The 5,163-nt window shown below is 54.0% G+C and overlaps 2 long non-coding RNA genes across 2 annotated transcripts; both read right to left on the bottom strand.

Moving 5' to 3' along the window:
* Positions 1–642: 642 nt before the first annotated feature.
* Positions 643–1,446, bottom strand: LOC147956928 (uncharacterized). The gene is made up of 2 exons (XR_015612204.1): positions 1,350–1,446; positions 643–1,270 (listed from the first exon to the last, which is right to left on the bottom strand). It is a non-coding gene; the product is annotated as an uncharacterized LOC147956928 (long non-coding RNA).
* An 838-nt stretch (positions 1,447–2,284) lies between these two features.
* Positions 2,285–3,081, bottom strand: LOC147956929 (uncharacterized). Its single transcript, XR_015612367.1, has 3 exons — positions 2,879–3,081; positions 2,719–2,789; positions 2,285–2,642 (listed from the first exon to the last, which is right to left on the bottom strand). It is a non-coding gene; the product is annotated as an uncharacterized LOC147956929 (long non-coding RNA).
* Positions 3,082–5,163: the final 2,082 nt, after the last annotated feature.

The raw sequence follows: 5,163 nt of genomic DNA on the forward strand, positions 1-5,163 counted from the left end.
CTTACCGAGTGGCGAGCCAGACTCCCACTCGGGGGCTTAGCTGCATCCCAGTGCTCGCCTAAGTGTTTAAAAATCCTACCGAGTGGCGAGCAAACCTCCCACTCGGGGGCTTAGCTGCAGCCCAGTGCTCGCCTAAGTGTTTAAAAATCCTACCGAGTGGCGAGCCAGACTCCCACTCGGGGGCTTAGCTGCAGCCCAGTGCTCGCCTAAGTGTTCAAAAATCCTACCGAGTGGCGAGCAAACCTCCCACTTGGGGGCTTAGCTGCAGCCAGTGCTCGCCTAAGTGTTTAAAAATCCTACCGAGTGGCGAGCCAGACTCCCACTCGGGGGCTTAGCTGCAGCCCAGTGCTCGCCTAAGTGTTCAAAAATCCTACCGAGTGGCGAGCAAACCTCCCACTCGGGGGCTTAGCTGCAGCCCAGTGCTCGCCTAAGTGTTTAAAAATCCTACCGAGTGGCGAGCCAGACTCCCACTCGGGGGCTTAGCTGCAGCCCAGCGCTCGCCTAAGTACAGGACACAACCCAATCCGCAAGGACGACGAGGTGCAAGTCGACTGCTACCTCCTCCTTCGAAGTTACGCCACAAATACAAGGGTATTCCGAGTGAAGATCAAGTTCCACTTGATGGATCAAACCATGAAGATATTCAACGAGAAATCAAGTTCGGATAAAGCCTAAAGGTCCCAGACCTCAGATCAAAGTACTCGAGCCCTCGGCTCGGCAGAGTTTAACGGTTACAAATCCACTCGGCATTCCGAGGCAAATTTAAAGTGAAGCATAAAAGTTTTTCATTCCTCAGGTGGAGGACTGGAAGGGGCGAGGAACTCGTCCAAGTCGATCCCGTCTGCAATACGAGTGGCAGCAGCGATGAAAGTCTCCATGAAGTCTTGAAAGCTGTGCTTCCTGGTATTGGCAACTTGGATGGCGGCCAGCTTTTCTTCTCGCGCCTCCTTGCAATGGACGCGGACCAGAGACAGAGCGACATCAACACCACATCTAGTAGAAGATTTCTTCCATTCCGCCACTCGACCCGGGACTTCATTCAGTCGAGCCATCAGAGACTCGAGGTCGTTCTGAAGCATCATCCCAGGCCAGAGTGATGTGTCGATCCGCGACATCACAACCTTCAGTCAAGCAAGATAGTCAACAACACTGGTAACACGAGACTCCAGTCGGAGCACGTTCATAGCAGCCTCATCCTTCACGAGAGAATTGGCGGGGTCCAAGCCTGGCTCCACTCGACTGGTTTCCTCTTCGAAGCTCTGGCAGAATTCTGCAAACACGATTCAAGAGTAAGACAGTGGCCCGACACAGGCTTGGTAACTGCAAGACAGTCGGGGCAGAGTAATTACCTTCGAGCATGACGAACAGCTTCTTGGCGAGTCCATCGAGATAAGCCTCCAGATCGTTCCTCTTCCCCGCCAGTTCACCCACCTTGTCGTGCAGAGCCACGTTGTCGTTCTTCAGTCGACTGACCTCTTGATTGGCTACCTCGAGAGCAGCTTTCAGTCTGGAGTTCTCCTGCTCAAGAGTTCCGACCGAAGCCAGTTTCTCTTCAGCAAGCCTCGTTTTGTTCAAGACCTCCTTCTGTGCTTCTGCAAGATCTTGATCCTTCTTCTTCAGAGCTTCTTCCAGTTTATCTGCGGCACGTCGAGTGAAATCAACATCAATAATGGACAAGAAAGAAAAGTCACTCGTCAAGAATGGAGAACCTCACCAGCCATACCTTTTGCTTCTTCTTGCGCCTTCTTCAAATTCTCTTGAGCAAGCTTCAAGTAAGGTTGAGCTGGATCTGCTGATTCTCCAACTCAGTATAGCGAGCTACAAGTTAGTAGGATTACTGTAAAAAAAATCAGTCGACAGACGTCCAAGATAAGTTGCTTCCAAGTAACTAAGAGACAATAATGGCGTTTCTAAGACTACAGCCGAATCAAAAACATTCGACAGTAGTCTCGGGGACTACACCTAGTGGGTGCACTCAGCGTGCCCCCACTGTAAAAAAAAGTCGACTGCCCGCAGTCGACCGGATACAGTTCCATTCGACATGGCCTGACCAGACCGAGTGAAGAAATACAGCTACAGCAACACAATATAAAGACTATAGTCGACTACCAGCAGTCCACCGTAGTCTCGGGGACTACACCCAGTGGGTGCACTTAGCGTGCCCCCACTCGTCCAAGAATTGGCAGACACACCCAGTGGGTGTATAGATATAAAGATCTTCGGAAAAGAGATTCCTCAAACAGCATATCGTAACAGACCAAGTGTTGAGTCGACTGACCTAGACGTTACTCTGAAGAGCCGAACTCGCGTCATAAGCTGCTTGGCTGGCCTCCCGAGCCACTTTCACTTGTTCCATCATGATCCCCGCCTGGCGTATAGCCTCTTTTGCGGCAGATGCTTGGTCCTCAGGGACGGGGTACGCGGCAAAATGCGAAGGCGGATCCGCAGTCGACGTCGAGGGCCGCACACTCGTCAGAGGAATGGAGAAAGTCACAGAAGCCCGAGTGGTTTCACCACCGTCTCGAGCTACGGCCTCAGGCGCCGGCTGGATTGTGGGGTCTTGCCAGCCGACGTTCTCCTATTCCTTCTCGCTCTCAGCGGCACGTCGTCGTCATCCGGGAGGTTGATAACATGAGGAGGAGCTACAAGAAAAAATTCAATCGACCAGAGTTGCAATAAATGTCCAGTCGACTCAAGGCAGAACATCAGTAATCGTACCAGGGTTGGAGGTAACAGCATCCTCCATCTCTTGATCGTCGTCCTTGGCGGAGAGCTCAGAAGTAGCAGCACTGCAAATCTCGAAAGTCAGTCAGTTGGTTCAATGAATCGACCAAGGATCTGTCCACGGTCAACAAAGGAAAACAAGCTTTATTATTACCCAGAGATGGTGGGGACAGTCATCTTCATCTTGGGCAGAGCCTTTGGCGGCTTGGACGGAGTCGCGCGTGGGTGCTTGGGAGCCTTTTCGGTCGGCGTAGGAGAAGAGGTCCGAGGGCGTTTCGACGACTTCCCAACAGGAGCAGTCGCCTTACCACGTTCCCGCGCTGGATCGTGTGTAAGCTTGGATCGCCTCTCTGGACGGGGGGGGGGGGGGGTTCGACCTCCTCCTCCTCTTCGCTAGAGTCGACGTCGTCGTCTCCCTCCCCTTCGCCATCAGACTCCCACTCGCCTTGATCGTCTCCACTCTCACCTCCGCTCGCCTCCCCTTCCTCAGTTGGCTCCTGTGCCCCGTTGGGCATCGAGTACATCTCAGTAGTTGCCTGGAAAACAATAGACAAGACAAAAGTCAATCGACCAATTCAAAGAAGACCAATGAAGAAAACAAGATCTCAGTCGGGAGCATAAAGTCAGACCTGGTCCACTTCGTATGTGTTGTCGAGTGGAGAAACCCTCCTGGCTCCTCGGGGGTTGTCTTTGTTTCCTGTGATGCTCGACAGCCACCCCTCCAACATCTCATCAGTGACCTCCTCCGGGTGGATCTGAGTGGTGTCTTCGAGGCCCGAGTACAGCCACATCGGGTGGTCACGAGCCTGGAGCGGTTGGATGCGCCTCCGAAGGAAGACCTCCAGCAAGTCCATGCCAGTCACGCCATCGTGGACAAGCTGAACCACACGACCAACCGGCACTTTGACTTGGGCCTTTTCTTCCGGCGTCACTTTCAGAGAAGCAGGTTTTTGAGCTCGGTCGAGAGAGAAAGGGGGAAGCCCAGTCGACTGTCCTGGGGTCGCCTGGTCTTTGCAGTAAAACCAGGTCGCCTGCCAACCACGGACCGACTCTGGGAAAGTGATAGATGGAAAACAACTCTTTCCCCTCGTCTGGATCGCCAGGCCGCCGCACAGCTGGATCACCTGCGTCCTTTCGTCACTCGACTTGGCCTTCTTGACCGATTGGGAACGGCAAGTGAAGATGTGCTTAAAGAGTCCCCAATGGGGGCGGCAACCCAGGAAACCCTGACACAAGGAAATGAAAGCAGCAAGGTACACGATAGAGTTGGGAGTGAAGTGGTGGAGCTGCGCTCCGAAGAAGTTCAGAAAGCTCTGGAAAAAAGGATGAGGAGGCAGAGAAAACCCGCGATCGATGTGGGTGGCGAGGAGGACACACTCACCATCAAGAGGTTGGGGCTCGACTTGTCTCCCCGGGAGGCGCGCAGCTTCGTAAGGAATGACTCCTCCCTCAACCATATCATCGAGATCTTCCTGCCGAATCACTGACGGCATCCAGTCGCCCTGGATCCAGCCTCTGGGCAGAGCAGTCCTTGAGGAAGATCCGCCCCGAGCGGACTTCTTCCCTTTCCCCTGCGCCGCCGCCTTCTTCGCGCGCTCCAGAGCAGACGTCTTGCCCTCCACCATCGTCGCCGGCAAATCTCGAACGGGCCTGCAGCGCTAGGGTGAGAGCGGAGGTGGCGGAGGACTTTGCGAAGGGAGAAAGAAAGGGGAGAGCACTGTTTGGAAACCCGAGCCAGCGGTTTATAAGAGGCCGCTTCCGAGTGGCTGACTGGTAGGCCCAGGCTATCCCGTCAAATCCCGCAGCAGACGCGCGCGCAGTACGTGGCGAAAAAGGTGGTGCGGAAATCGAGGAGCTTCCGCCTTATCACATCCGATTACTGCGGCCGCTCCCGTCCCGCTCGCTTCCCTATGTTCAAATCCCGCGAAATCCGCGGGCTGCGGAACAACTCGTCAAACAGAAGATCCCTCTCACGCCGGCACTCGGTATTTCACAAGTAAGGAAATTCACTCGACGAGAGACCAAGAATGGATCAAGGTGACCGAAAGAAGTTGACAACGTCATCCATGGCGATTGATCCAGTGCAAGACATTCATGTGACGCTAAGAACCAGTCGGAAGGACCCCCAACTCCTTCCCCACTCGAACCTCGATCCATTCGGGGGCTAATGACGAAGCTATGTACCTAGGGTAGGGGCATGGACCTGTCCTAAGAGCCCTACCCAAGGACATCCCTGGAAGAAGTCACCTTTCAATCGACTTGAAGGTACCCACTCGACGGGTTCAAGACACTCGACCAAGGAGCTACCACTCAACCACGAAGCCAACCACTCGACTGCCAGGAGATCTAAAGTCACTCCGCAGGCAAACGGTCGGCTATTAAGTAGTCTTTATGGTCATTATAGCACTTTATTACCAGCATTACCAGTAACGCCCCGCC

This window comes from Triticum urartu, chromosome 7A (genome assembly GCF_056163025.1).
Source record: "Triticum urartu cultivar PI428250 chromosome 7A, HENAU_Tu73, whole genome shotgun sequence".
Lineage (NCBI taxonomy): Eukaryota > Viridiplantae > Streptophyta > Magnoliopsida > Poales > Poaceae > Triticum > Triticum urartu.